Below are 16,026 nucleotides of genomic sequence, written 5' to 3' on the forward strand. Positions count from 1 at the left end.
AGAGCCTGGAGCCTGTCTTCAGATTCTGTGTCCTCCTCTCTCTGACCCTCCCTTGCTCACACTGTCTCTGTCTCTGTCTCTCTCTCAAAAATCAATTAAAAAACATTTAAAAAATTAAAATTAAAAAAAATAAAAGAACACTGTTTCCATCAGAGCTATGTCACCGACTGCTGCACGACCAGAACGGAGGGGAGGAGATTCCCTGGATGGGCAGAAAATTCAGTCCTGACTGCTGCATGTTTCAGAAAGACAAGTCACGGTCATATGGGTGAGGACACAGCAATGGAAGAGACGGCATAGTCCTCCGGTGGGATTGTGATGAGCATGGACTACGGAAAAAAGCAAACACATGTCCATGGGTCTCCGGAAGTAAACACAATTTTTCTGCAAGCAGGCGTCACCAGAGCCTTTGTGGAACTAGTGGTAGGTGAGACGCACCTTCAAGAGCACACAGCATTTTTGCAGATGACATTTGGAAGATGTATTCCAGGTGAGCAGCAGCCCAGGTGGGGCGCCCCCGACAGGACGGGCGGAGGAGTGCACTTCCCGGGCCTATTTCTTCCACCCTATGCCTCTTCTGATCTATCCCTTCTACATTCTGCCCCCTTAGCTTAACCTCTGATGAGATTATGTTGAACTAATCAATACACAATTAATCTGCGTGTTATCTAAAGTAGATAATGGCTTAATATTTTCTAGATGTCCGGCAATAAACTTCTGAAAGTCCTTCCAACTCTCCACATAAAAGTCTACCAAAATTAATGGAAGAGATTTGGGGAGTATCTGTCTTTTGTCTTATATGGTCCCAAATAACAGGGTACCTGAGAAAATGGACAAATTGTAGTTCTACAATAATTCAGACTCACGGTTTGTAATGGGGAAGATTTTGTCCCCCAAGGGACATTTGGCAATGTCTAAGGACATTTTTTTTTGTTATCAAAACATTGGGGGGGGGCAGATGGTGTCGGTGCTGCTGGCATTAGGTAGTCACAAGTCAGAGTTCCGCTAGACACCCTGCAATGCACAGAGCAGTCCCACGGAGCATTTCGGCCTCAGCGCTCGGGTGCTGTTCTCAGCACTGCTTGGCCTCCCGTCCTTCTGCCGTTAAGTACCGAGTCCCAAGCCCCTCAGCAAGGCAAGTTTCCTCACACCCCTCCCCCGTGAGGCTGCCAGGCCCATGCCCTCTCCCGTGAGCTGCCTGCGGAGGACTGGGCAGGACCCCCAATCCCAGGGAATCCACTCAAGAGAGGAGAAACCGATGGGTGCAAATGCGAACCTAATGCTTTGCGGTGGCTGAGCCACGTGGCCCCAGAGAGTGACTTGTTTAGGGAAATGAGATTCCAAACCAAGAATCAGGAGCAGGTTGAAGCTGGGAGGGTCGGGCAGGGGACGCATTCATTAGCAGATTATATGTGCTGTCCCTTACCCAGCGCCTCTGGGACTTGCCTAGAGAGAAGTGCTCTGGACAGCAGATTGGCCAGAACAGAAGTCACTTTATGCCCTGGGATTGGTTTCCGTGTTTCTAAGAGGAGAGGAGGCTAATAAAAATGGTCTGCACCTCTGGAATCAGCAAACATTAAGAAGATCAAATAAAATTTCCCGAGTCATTGAAATGCCGGGCTTGTGTGCTGAACTGTAGCCTTTGAAACCCTGCAGCCTGAGGCTGGTGGGCTATTGAATCACATTATGTGTTACTTTAGAACTATCCCTACATTTTGCTGGGGAAGAGGCGTCCACAGTGAGAGGCCCTTGGGGAGAAAATCGGTTGTCAGGATGGCTTTATCCGTGATCTCAGATACAAAGTCTCACTGCGCAAGGCAAATGTGAGCCTCAAGCTTTTTCCTGTTCACATTTTTCTGGTCCCAATTGGTAGACAATAGGAACGATTTGAAATCTTTTCCTGGGAGCAATCTGGCAAATGCTGGACCCCAGATAATCAGCCTGACCCTTACTGGTTACAGGGTGGGGGGCGGCCTGCATGACCTCTGAGCTCCCATTTTAATTCCAGTGTTTTATGATTAATTCGGGGGATATATAAATTCTGCTTTAGTCAATACCGATTGAGGAATTATAGAATTTAGGGGCGCGAGAGGGGGGGGTCAGTAGGTTAAGCGTCTGACTTTGGCTCAGGTCATGACCTCACCGTGAGTTCAGGCCCCACATCCGGCTGTCAGCACAAAGACTGCTTGGGACCTCTGTCCCCTTCTCTGTCTGCCCCTCCCCTGCTCATGGCGTGCCCTTTGTGTGCATCTCTCTCAAAAATAAAATGAAAGCACAAACATTTAAAAAAAGAAAACTTCAGCATTTAAAAAAATTTTTTGCTTAATTTTGGCAATTTGTTTTCAAAAAAAGCATGAACATAATGCGTTGTCTCATTCTTTTTTCCTCACTCCCGCTTATACTCACTAAATACTCACAGAGCTGGTGGCACAGCCCCGACACAATGAGGTGCGCATTCCTAACGGCCTACGTTGTCCATGATTTTCAAACTTCAAACATGAACACACAAAAAAACAGTTAGCAGACTCTCACGTCCCAGAGGCACACGATAAGCATGTCCTGAAATCTTCTCTAGAAGGGACACTCTCAATCCAGCTGTTCCAGATTCACAGAGATGCAATCAGAGGGAAGAAACGCAACATTAACCATTATAAGACCTGTGAGAATACGCCATCGAGAGTGAGAGGAGCAGAAATCTAAAGCACACAAACCAACAGGATACTTAGATCTCCCGGAACTTAAGCTAATAATGTTACTGACATAGATTACAATAGCCACATCATGGAAAGAGCCTAAATGTGCATCACCTGATGAGTGGATCAAGAAGATGTATCATAGATATACAATGGAGTACGACATGGCAATGAGAAAGAATGAAATCTGGCCATTTGTAGCAACATGGATGGACCTCAAGGGTGTCATGCTAAGTGAAATAAGTCAGGCAGAGAAGGACAGATACCATATGTTTGCACTCTTAGGTCTAACAGGAGAAACCTAACAGAGGACCATGGGAAGGGGAAGGGGGAAAGAGAGCAGTGGAGAGCGAGGGACACAAACCATGAGAGACTATTGAATACTGAAAATGAACTGAGGGCTGAAGGGGGAGTGGGAAGGGGAAGGGGGTGATGGTCATGGTGGGGGGCATTTGTGGGGAGAAGCATTGGATGTTATATGGAAACCAATCTGACAATAAACTATTATAAATTTAAAAATATATATATTGAAATTTTTTAAAGTTACAAATGTCTAAACAAGTAGAACAGAGTTGAGATCCTATCAAAGTCGGACAGATGTTTTCATAGAAAAACATTTGCAGAAATAGCATTTGCAGAAATTAAAAATATGGTCACTGCAACTTGAGTCACAATGGACAAAGCACTCCAAATGTACACAACTGAAGCAATAATTAGGAAACTGGAAGATAGAATTGCCTACACTTACCTAGAATGCAACACGGCAAGAACAACATGGAGAAAATACAAAAGAGAGGTCAGGAGAAACTGTGAAGAGTAAGCCCAATATGTTCCAAATGGAAGTCCAAGGAGGCCCAGGGAGTAAGGGATTAGAGAGAGAGAAGGTGAGACAGTAACCACGGCTGTGGATTCCCAAGTCGATGAGAGACAAGGACACACCATTCAGGAAGCACGCTGCATCCCAAGCAGAGATCGGTTTTGTGATTTGATATACACACACACAGACTAGTTTTATAGGACAGACAGAGGGCCTGGCACCACAAAGAGATCAAACATTCTTCACTAGCACGCTTGGACAAAAAAGTGACCACTGGCCAGGGGTGCCAGGGTGGCTCAGTCAGTGAATCGTCTGACTTCGGCTCAGATCGTGATCTTGAAGTCCAGGAGATTGAGCCCCGTGTCGGGCTCTGTGCTGACAGCTGAGAGTCTGGAGCCTGCTTTGGATTCTGTCTCCTTCGCTCTGCCCCTCCCTTACTCACACACTCTCCCTCTCTCTCAAAAATGAATAAACGTTAAAAAAATTTAAAAATGGCTATCAGCCAAAGAATTAAATAAAAAGCATTTTCTCTGACCTCAGTACAATGAAGTTAAAATCAACAATAAGGAAAGTACACCTCAGTGATTGTGACTATGGGAACATTAATATTGCTAATGTCTCACATCAAGGTTCTTGCTTTTGGCACATGGCCGTCTAATGTTTAGGACGCACTGTTAGCCCTCGGGCTCACCAAGCCTGGCCTGCCATGTGGTCCCGGGGGAGGGGGACTGGAGGTTGTTTCTTCCTTCCCAGATAACTTCTTCTCACTGCCGTATTGATTAAGAAAATGTCGATATAGGAGTCAAATTATATGTATTCTTTAAAATTTTTAAATGTTTTTATTTCTTTTTGATTGAGAGATAAAAAGAAAGAGACAGACAGAGTGTGATTGGGGAAGAGGCAGAGAGAGACAGAGACATAGAATCCGAAGCAGGCTCCAGGCTCTGAGCTGTCAGCACAGAGCCTGACTCAGGGCTCGAAGTTACGAACCGTGAGGTCATGACCTGAGCCAAAGTCAGATGCTTCACCAACTGAACCCCCCAGGCGCCCCTCAAATTATATATATTCGATTGCATATAAAAGCATCACCACCTACCGACTGTGCTACCTTGGGTCAGTTAATTAATTTCTTTGTACCAAGTTTCCTCCAAGTAACATAGTGTCTCCCTCTTAGGATCATTAAAAAGATTAAATCAGATAATATGTATAAATTGCTCAGACTAGCATTTGTCACAAATTTAAAAATATTGACTATTATTTTGCTATTCTAAAATTACAGTCACGCATTAATTCACTCTCCTTCTAAGTAGTCAGAGATTCTGGTGAGAATGGCCTGCAGTCTCTGGAGAAGAAGAGAAGGAGGGTTCTGGGTTGGGGAGAGAAAGAGGCCAAGGGACAGAGGTGGTGCATAGTCTCGGGTCTGAACCTGGGGAAATCCTGGAGGAGAGGCCTTCACAAAGGCAAACAGCAGATATGCATAGAAAATACTCCATGTTGGAGTGCAGGATGGCTGCTGAGATCAGGCGAAATTCCCTCTCTTTCCCCCACTCCCCAAGCCCTTTTAGAGAAACGGAGTCTGCACGTCATTTGCAGCGTGACTCAAGAAATGGTGTCCGCTGCTTATAAGTCACGGCAGGCAGGGGCCTGAAGATGAGGCTGGATGACAAAGGGATCCACTTCTACGAAGTGCAAGAGTCGAAATGAAACGTGGACAAAAGTCAAAGCAGAGAGAAAAGTCTGCAAGGTTGTGTGGAAGGAGTCAGTGATGGTGAGCAAAAACCAGGAAAAATCTGTTCTCCATAATTCGTTCATTCTCAACTTTACGGTGAGTTCAAGTGGTTACAATTTATCACACACTTATTAGTCAATGTTTTAAAAACTAAAGGGGCTAAGAGCTCCCAACTTCCAGTTATAAAATAAATAAGTCACAGGGATGAAAAGTACAGAGTAGGGAGTACAGCCAATGAGATTAGAATACACTGATCTTGGTGAGCATTTAGCAAGGTATATAATTCCGCTGTGTTGTACACCGGAAATTAATTTAGGATTATATGCCAACTATGCTTTAATTCAAAGTTTAGAATTTTTTTCAGAAGCCAAAAAAACCCCCAAAATGCATCGTCTCACAAAACGAAAGTTTCAAGGGAAGACACAGACAAGAGCAACAACAAAAATCTTTCCAAATGTTAGCTTCCTCGTTTATAATCCAGAACATGAAATTGACTCAGCTGGACTGTTTTTGAAGAATGCACGTGATAACACGTGAAACACGTCTGGAAATAGACACATTCTGGATAAATTTTGGTCATTGCATCTAACCGTAATCCCACCGTCCATTCTTACTCCGCCCTGGTGAATTTGCTCACGGACTTTTGTCCCCATGCACTGCTTTTTTATATCCGGCTGTGACCACACTGCACGTATAGGTTTAGAGGATGCTTTATTCCTTTAATAAGTCACATCCTACTTTTGGTTTTAAAATGCCCGTCAGCCTTCCTTTCAACTCTGTTCTCTAATTTCTACTTTGTGCTTTGTACTCTCCCCCTCGGCTGCCTGACCTTTTTGTCTGGACCACGTTCCTGCGGAAGGAAATGATTCTCATTTCTGTCATAATGCATCGCTTGTTTTCAGGCTGGGAGCACCCTGTCCAGGAAGTTAGCCGGCCGGCCGGGCAACCGATGTTCTCTCTTGATGACCCTTCTGCATTTTCATGAAAGATTTATTTCATCAATGTCAGTTTACCACTTGTGTTTGCCCCGCCGCTTGCTCGTCCCTTTCTCTGAACAGAGCGTTCCGACCTAAATTACTCGTAATGGGCTGTCTCCATGAAGAGGAGAACGGGAGTAGCCTGTAACATGCAACTCAGTGGATTCTCATGCGATGCTTTACATGCTTATTGCCATAACAGAGTTCCACAAAGCTCTGTAGGAGAGAGAAAACAATATCATGCACCTTTTACAAATAATAACTTTTTAAAAATACTGGACCTGAAACTCAGAGGAGGAACACAATATGCCATGTGGTCTCCTTCACGCACATCCCGCCCACCCCTCGCCTGGCTCTCATTTTACCAAAATCAGAGATCTATTGCTCTGGGAGAGACTCGTACATCATGTGGGTCAAAGGTCTGAATTTACACAGGAGGATGTTAGGCCTACACGATTTCCTATAAATAATAATTAGCATGGATAGAGAATGTTGTATTTTATGCTACATTCGCATTTAAAACTCACTGTAGCCCTGCAGCACTGAGTAGCAATATCATCACCCACTGCGAAGATGGAGAGGCTGTGCTTGCCGGACGGCAACCTCAAACTACGTCCAGGCTGATCCTCGAGTCAACAGGCAAGTCCTGGACCAGGTTCTGCTACTCGTAAACCACAAGGCCCTGGAACAATCACAGTATTCTCCTGAGCCTCAACTTTTCTCACCTTTAAAATGGGACTTAAAAACAGAACTAAGTCACAGAACCCCTGTGGAAACTATAGCAGAAGTATGTGATACAAACAAAGAAATGAGTATGAGAAAACAAAACATATTCCCCTAACTAGGTTTGCAGAATGATTTTTGTAGTATGTTTGGAGAGTATTTACATACAGTCCTATGTAAATAATCCCCCAATAATGCTTGTTGAGCTGTTATTTTCTACCCTTATTTCAACACAGAATGCTTCTCCTAAAAGACACAATAGCTTAACATCCACAAAACAATGATCTGGTGGAAAATGGTCTATGGAACATTCTTACAAAGCCTTAAACTAATGCTGTATTAATTCTCTCCTTTCCCAGCTAGAAGCCACAGTCCACACCTGCATACTCAACCCTCCACTCTCCCACAGCCCTGCCTTCCACCCTGCAGGTCACCCTAGGAGAGGAGGGGGACCCCTCCTGCCGCCTTGCCCTGGGGGAACTGCGCCATCCCCTCTGGGTTCAGCAAGATGTAAGCTGCCAATCATAAGTCAACGTTTTGCACAAAGGGGGATAAGCTGATGAGTTTCCAGCTGCTCTCGTCACCGCAGCTGACAGGAGGTGAAGGCAGCACTGAAAGCAGGAAGGCTGGAGCAAGAGAACGCACCCAGAGTTTAGTCCCTGGTGAGCCGTGCCACCTGGATGTGCATCTGCTGCAAGGTGTGGTGTTCTGAGCTCCCGGAGATGGATTTTTTTTTCTTTACAGTAATTTATTTCTTTATTTTGAGAGAGAGAGACAGAGTGAGCACTGTGTGTGTGAGCAGGAGAGAGGGAAAGAGAGAGAGACAGAGAGAATCCCAAGCAGGCTTTGTGTTGTGAGCATAGATCCCGATGTGGGGCTCAACCCCATGAACCACGAGATCATGACCTGAGCCAAAATTGAGAGTCAGAAGCTCAACTGACTGATCCACCCAGGCACCCTTCCAGGAGCTGGATTTCTGAAAGTGGCTGCCTAGGTTTTCCAAAAGATGGCCAACTTTCTGGGATGTTCTATCTCTGATTCGAAGTGCTCAATCTATATAAAACAAAAGCACTGTACAGGGGGAGAGGCAGTGAGAAGTCATGAAGGGAGCCTGAGTGAGAGCGAACAGGTTGAAGGCCAACTCCAGAATCACCATTACCTTCCTCTTCACCCAGCCCTGCTCTCTGCTAAAGACTAACCCCCAACCCCACCCACCCAAAGCATCAGTGCCTGGTCAGTGAGGGCACCAGAAGCCCAACCCCTTTGTCCCAACTTGGGAGAGTCATCCCAGCTCCCAACATCCCTCTGGTGTGGGTTGAGCCCCTGTTGAGAATGCATCAAGTTCAACTCTCTGTCCAGTCTGCTTCCTTCAGTCCCTCATTGGCGTTGTTCCAGGGTGCACACCCGATAAATCTGCTCCCATATGTCCACGGCAGCTCCTGCTTGGGAATGAACATGAACCACGTGCCAGGGTCTGTAGAACACTCTTACTTGGGTCACTTCTGTAATCCTCACAGACACCCGCTCCACAGGTCAGGTCCACAGCACTTTTGCTGTATTTCAGTATACAGAATGACCCACAGAACGCTCCCCGTAGGCCATGTGCAGTTATGTGACAGGACAGGAAGGGCAGGGGCAGGAGGAAAGGGACTGTGATCCACCTGAGGAGATTTCCTCCCGATTCTTCCCTATGGAAGGACCCCACACACACCCCTGACTCTCTGCTACAACCCACAACAACACTAACAGCACTAACCACAACAATGGCCTGTTGTTCTGTTCTGTCTACTGGTTTCTTCTGTCTCTTTGGCCTTGGAAATATGAGCTCCACGGGAGCCTGGACTCTGTCCCCATCACCGTGCTAGATACTGTGGATTTTGTGTGTGTGCAACATCATCACTTGACAGTCTACTTTTCCTGTTTTCCCATCAAACTTAAACTCCATGAGGACAGTGGCTTTTTCCACGTGCTTCATCACCATATCTCCAGACCCAGTGCAGAGACTGAGACATAGTTAGACTTAGTAACCAGTCTTTTCAAAGAATTTATAAATTATGAACGAATGAATGAATTAGCAAGCACAATGCTAATAAATGAATTAACAAGTGCCTGAACAAATGAATAAAACTACCAATGGCCAACACTGATTGGGCATTCTCTTTCTAGAACTGCCCTCGGATATGGGTTTGTCTGACTCTAACCCACCCCCACAGACCCCCACACACATACACACAATGGGTTCTCTCCATTCTTCCCACGGGACCACACGGCACACGAGTGTTCTATTGGAAAAACCAAAAAGAAGAAGGAAGGAGGATGTCTTGCAGTCCAAGTGGAGACATGTACACATTCGCTTATTCATTCAACAAATGTTTATCTAACGACACAATCGATGAGCCAACCAGGTGGGGCTTCTGGTCCAGCAAAGGATACAGACGTCTCCCCGTTCATTACAAGGGTCAAGAAGAAAATCCTTTGGGCTGTCGCAGAAGGAGGTAAGAGTCATGCCAAGCTAAATCTCAGTAAGTATCTCAGGGCACCTGGTGGGCATGGCACCAGGGACTCCAGGTTGCTGGCCAGAATGGGCTGGCTAACTAGAGTCCTGGTCAGGCCCTGCGTGCTTGTCTTCCTTCCAGAAGAAGCTCTAAGCAACTCCATGTGACAAGAGTTGAGGGAGAAGAGCAGAGTCAGAGAGATGAAGGGAGGCTAAACCTGACACCTCTAGCCAAAGAATAACAAGGCAAATTCAATCTCATAAATGGGAGAGCAAAAGAAGGTGGCCCAGGGGGCTGGTCACCATGTCTGCCATGGTTGATTAATCAGACAAGCTTTAAATTTCCTGTTAACAAAGAGACCAGAACTGTGATGTGTACAGTTGCCCATGTGTGATATGTTCTTTCCTGAGTAAAAAAAAAAAAATCTCACAAAAGACTTTGGAATTTTAAAATATGAAAAACTGTTTGCTTGAGATTCAGCTCACATTTAGAGAGTCTGATTAAGCCTCAGGCTTTGACCGTGACCACGAAATCCACCTTCTTATTGTGCCTCGTGCTAATTAGAGCTGGAGACTGAATTTTATCGCTTTAATCCTGTGGTTGTTCTAGAGGCCGGGGTCACATTGCAAGGGACGTGATTTAAGGCAAAGATGTAGGGTCCTTGCTGCTTCACTTACAGGATAAGTGACAACATTTTATGTTATTTTTATAAAAGGGCTTTCTTCTGGTTTCTCCGGCACCTGGTTCTCAGCAAGCCAGGAGAAACTCAGCATAGACCCTCCCTTGAGAGCGTAAGGGTGGGGCCAGTCTCCTCCGGCAGCCAGCACGGAGGCTGACAACCTTGATGGAGTTACTGGGACCCAAGTCTACTTGAGGCTGGAGAAGCCGGGAGTTGTTGACTCTTGCTCCTGCGGCGGGAATGAATAGATCATATTCTTCTGCTCCCTGGGAGAGCACCCAGCTCCTATAAAGGGAGCATTTACTAAAACTGACGGCTTCAGGGGACGTAGTGGGACGGGTTTGCTGGACCCACACAGGTGAGCAGTGATGGGAAGGCTCTGGAGTGATGTTGCCTTCCCATCTAGGACTGACGAGAGATGGGCTTTGCCGTTTCTACCCAGGAGGGACCATTCTCCAGGCGGCAGCTCAGTCTTTTCCTTTCCCAAATGATAGGGCTTCCTGCAAGATGTGATCAGACCCTTCTAGACCCAGGAGTCAGTCCGCTGGGAGCAGACTGAACAGATAGATATGCAAGGAGCATGGGGTCCGAGGTCTGGTGCATGCCAGAGAGGGGTGAGCACCTCTCCCCGGGCAGGGGGGAGGGTGGGGATGGTGGGAGGACTGATGGACACAGAGGCTCAGCGATCAAGCATCAGGGGCTCGGTACGAAGCAGCCTGAGCAGATGGCGGCCGCAGATAAAAAGATGTTTCATTTCAAGGGCTGTCTGGAAGTAAGCAGGGTAAACATAACGAATTAAAGAATGAATAAACCAATTGCAGGGCAGGAGGAGAAAAGCAGGTTATCATAGATTACACTCCATGTAAAGTCTATAGAAAAATGATTGCAGGGAGATTGAGACAGACACGAAAATGAGTCTAGAAAAGACAGGTGAAGGGGAAATTAAGGTGATCATAGCAATTTGCAACTGTGGAGGTTGAGCCCAAATAGGAGAATAAACTAGATGTGGGAAGAAGCTGCCCTCTTCTCTTCTTCCGTGTCTGGGATCATCAAATAGGAACTCCGATCTTAGTTTGCTCCTTTCGTCTTACTTCTCACTTACTACACCCTCGCTGAGCAAGCTCAGCTTACAGACACAGTTAATACGAGGCCATCTGCACCAGTAAACCTAACCCACATTCCCCAGTATAGACGGCAACAGGGACCTAGGGGTTTTTGAGATGGAAGTTTGGAATAGGAAGTCAGTAGGTCAGCGCAGCTGATGACCAAATAGGAAACAGCATTGAGAGAGGCTGACAGATCTGGCAGGGTTTAGGACCAGAATTAGTAACAGGTACATAGGAAACTAATCACCTAAAAGGAGAAAATCACGAACTTCTTTGTAAAACAGAAAGTTATGCAAGAAGAAACATAATTGTAGTTTACTACATGACTCAGCAGAGAACACTATTTATGTGGTTATACTCATTTAAACACTAAATAATCACCTAATGAAAATAATGGTGTTATTATTACCTTGAGAGTTTCAGGTGAGGAGAAGAATTGTGCCCTCGAGCGAGAGTTAAGAACATTCAATTCTCTACCGTAAATAGAAGACAATGCATTTTGTAAATGTGTAAAGCATGATACGGTGGTATACACACATTATTCGTGTAGATGAACTCAAATGCTCGCAGTGTGGGAAGCGGCTGTCTCTGGGAAACAGGTGTGGGAAGTCCTAGGTCAAGGGCGAGGCATGGGGTATGAACACATGCAGCTCCATGTGCCTGCAACACAGCCACCAAACTATGTGCATGTGTTACTTTGGAAATAATAAGAAATCAACCATAACAGTACATTCTATTGCAGGAAAATTTGCTGTTCCTAATAAGCGTTCCTCCAGGCAGCTGAATCAGCTTTCAAAGCAGAGAGCATCACCAAATGAATTCTCTCATCACAAAATTAAGTTCATCTGAAAATTAATTTTCCCCCCTGTGGAAACATGTGGCATTTCTCCAGGGTAGTTCCCATGACCGAGAACAGTTCCCAGAAAACCCCTCTGTGACCAGTAATGCTCAATTTTCTATGATTTTTAGGAATTAAAAAATAGTATTTATTTATTTTTGAGAGAAAGAGCACAAGCAGGGAAGGGGCAAAGAGAGAGAGAGAGACAGAGAGAGACAGACAGACAGACTAACAGAATCTGACACAGACTCCAGGCTCTGAGCTGTCAGCACAGAGCCTGGTACGGGGCTTGAACTCACCAACCGCGAGATCATGATTTCAGCTGAAGTCGGACGTCTAACCAACTGAGCCACCCAGGCGCCTGATTTCTATGAATTTTATCAATTACTGATACAGAACCTAACGAGTCTACATTCCATACCTCTGCCAAGACCCCTCCTCTCCTGACAGCAAACCTGGCTCATCCAAAAGTCCCTGCGCGTCTCAAACTGGACATGCACCAGCCCTTACAACTGAGATGCCGCAGGTCACATTACATGCAATGCTTCCTAAATTGTCAGTCTGTTATCTTCCCGACCACTGCCGGAGCCAGTCACCGGGCGTCATCCATCTTTCACCCAGCCCCACGCATGCCACCCAGTCTGTCCCTCCCACCCTCTGGGCCTGGGCTCTTCCTCCAGCCCCGCAGCCCTGCCCTAGTTCAAGCACGGGTTATCACAGCCTTGTGGGGCTGCACCAGCCACCTGCGAAGTGCCTCTGACTCAGGCCAGTTCTCATCTGGTCTCCTCCCTGAAGCCAGAGCTGTGCTTGCGCAGCCCAGACCTGTCAACCGCCTTCAGCTAAGTGGAATTACTTCGTGCTGCATATGCGGTCCTCAAAATCCCTGGTATTCTTTCCTTATACCCTTGGTCACACCCTCTAGTGACATGGAGTAGCTGCCAGCTGATTAGCAGCTCAGGGTAAAACCCTGCCAGGTCTGTAGGGCAGGGTCTAGGGTCTAAAGTGCTAATTACACATGAAACATTACTGCTGTGCTACCGGCTAAGCAAATAATTTTGCATCGTGGACTGGCTTCCACCCAAAGAACCTAGAGGGGAAAAGAATTAAACAGAAAGAGGTAGAAAGAACATCAACAACAAAAGTAAGTATACGAATGTAAATCAATAAAATAAAAACATTGACAAACAGAAAATCAGTGAAATCAAAAGGTAGTTCTTTGGAAAGATCAACACGTGATAAGCCTTTCGTCACACTGATCAGAAAAACATGGAGGGGCACCTGGGTGGCACCTGGGTGGCTCAGTCGGTGAAACGTCCAGCTTTGGCTCAGGTCATGATCTCTTGGTTTGTGGGTTCGAGCCCCGCGTCGGGCTCTGTGCTGACAGCTCAGAGCCTGCAGCCTGCTTCAGATTCTGTGTCTCCCTCTCTCTCTGACCCTCCCCTGCTCACGCTGTCTCTGTCTCTCAAAAAAAAAACCACCACCAACAACATTAAAAAAAGAAAACCATGGAGAAGATTGACACCAGGTTTGAAATAGGATATTACCTTAGATACTAAGAAATTAAAATTGTAGGGAGGAAATATTAGGAATAACACAAGAAATACAACAAATTAGTCAAAATGAATAAATTTCTTTAAAGAGAAAAACTACCAAAAATTACACACACAAAAAAAGAGACAGAGAGAGAAAAGAAAGAAATTCCAAAAAGAAAAGTAGAGGCCATAACCCCTTATGCACACAGATGGGAAAATCACTTTTTAAAAATCCAGCAAATTGATCTCAACAGTATATAAAATGGATAGTGAATTATAGCCAAGTAGGCTTTACTCTGGGAATGAAAGCCTAGCTCAACATTTGAATATCAATCAATAAAACTCACCATATCAATATACTAAAGAAGAAAAAAATGATCATTCAAAAGATCCAAAAAAAAGCCTCTGACAAAATTCCACATCATTCCTGATTTTTAAAAAATACCTCTCAGCTGTGGAATTTGATGGTGGAGGGCACTTGAGGGGAAGAACACTGGTGTTGTATGGAAAACAATTTGACAATAAAATATTATGGAAAAAAAATAAAAAACAAACAAGCAAAGAAAAAAAAGAGACAAAAAAAGCAGATGCCTAACCATAGAGAACACACTGGTAGGTTGCCAGAGGAAAGGTAGGCGGAGTGGTGGGGGCGGGGGTGTGTGAAAGGAATCAAGAGTGCATTTGTCCTGATGAGCAGAGTCACGTATAGAATTGTTGAGTCACTATATTGTACACCAGAAACTATTACATCGTTGTGTGTTCATTATACTGGAATTATAAAAAAATGAGTAAAATAAATTAAAATTAAAAAAAACCCCACATCTCCCTGCAAAATGAAAATACAATGAGCTCCTCAACCTGATAAAGGACATACACATAAAAAATCCAGAATTAACATTATATCTAAAGGTGAAAGATTGAATCTTTTCCATCTTAGAAAAGGCAACTCATGACTTTTATTTAAAATCCCACTAGAGGTCTTAACTAGTACAATGAGAGAAAATAGATAGAAAAGGCATAGAGATTAGAAAGGAAGAAATAAAACGGTCTCTCTTTCTTTCTTTCTTTAAGTTTTCATTTATTTATTCTTTTTTAGGAGGAGGGAACGACAGAGAGAGAGAGAGAGAGAGAGAGAGAGAGAGAGGGAGAGGGAGAGAGAGAGACTGAGAGAATCCCAAGCAGGCTCCATGCTGCCAGTACAGAGCCTGATGCAGGTCTTGATCTCATGACCATGAGATCATGACCTGAGCCAAAATCAAGAGTTGGATGTTTAAGTGACTCAGCCACCCAGGTGCCCCAAGACTGCCTCTTCATACACAACATGATATTTCCCATGTAGAAGATACCAAAGATTCTGCAGGATAACCTCATCAAACTAATAAGTAAGGTTAGCAAGTCCACAGGATACTGGATAAATATTTCTTTTTAAAAATATTTTTCTATCCTAGCAATGAATAACTGAAATTGGAAATCAACTATGACCATTTACAATAGAACAAAAGCATATGAAATACTTAGGGATAACTCTTATGAAGTATCTGAAAGATATTTGTGTTGAAAACTAGAATACCATGATTCAATAAATCAAGGGAGACCTGAAATAAATGGAGAGATATACTATGTTCATGAGTTGAAAGAATCAATATTGTTAAGACATCACTAAATCTATAAATTGATCTGATCTATCAATACGATGCAATTCCAAACAAATCCCAGTAGAAGTTTTGGTGGAAATCAATTAGTTGAGTTATAAAATTTATATGGAAAGGAAAAGGAAAGAATGTTCAAAACAATTTTGAAATAGAATAATGTTAGAGTACTCACACTAAATGTTTTCCAGACATACTATTAAAGCTACAGTAGTTGAGACAGCACAATATTGGAGAAAAGTATAGACATGTAGAGCAAAGAATCAAATTAAAAGCACATAAAAAAATTCATAAGTATGTAGTCAATTAATTTTCAGTAAGAGTACAAAGACAAATCAATGAAGAAAGGATAGGCTTATGAATGGTGTTGAAATACTTAGATGTCCTTATGCAAAATAATGAAGCATAATCCACATCTTCTATCTTCTTTAATAAAAAACTAACTAAAATGACAGCAGACCTAAATGTTAAACCTGAAACAATAGAAATTCTGGAAGGAAACATAGGAGAAAATCTTTGAGACACGGGATGACACAAAGATTTCTTAGAGACAGCACAAAGAGCATGACCTATTAACAAAAATGATTAAATTGGGATTTCATAAAAATTGAGAATGTCTGTTTTTTGGAAGGCATTGTTAATATCATGAAATGATAAGCCACAGACAGAGGGAAAATATTTGCAAATTACATATCTGATAAAGGACTTGTGTCCGAAATGTAAAATGAACTCTCAAAACACAATAATAAGAGACAAAATTAATCAAAAATGAGTAAAAATTTGAACAT

General features: G+C 44.1%; 1 long non-coding RNA gene across 1 annotated transcript in view; it reads right to left on the minus strand.

Annotated features, from left to right (window-relative positions):
* LOC115279114 overlaps positions 1–16,026 on the minus strand; it is a 131,120-nt gene that overhangs the window by 81,352 nt on the left and 33,742 nt on the right. The window lies entirely within an intron of this gene.

This window comes from Suricata suricatta, chromosome 15 (genome assembly GCF_006229205.1).
Source record: "Suricata suricatta isolate VVHF042 chromosome 15, meerkat_22Aug2017_6uvM2_HiC, whole genome shotgun sequence".
Classification (NCBI taxonomy): Eukaryota; Metazoa; Chordata; class Mammalia; order Carnivora; family Herpestidae; genus Suricata; species Suricata suricatta.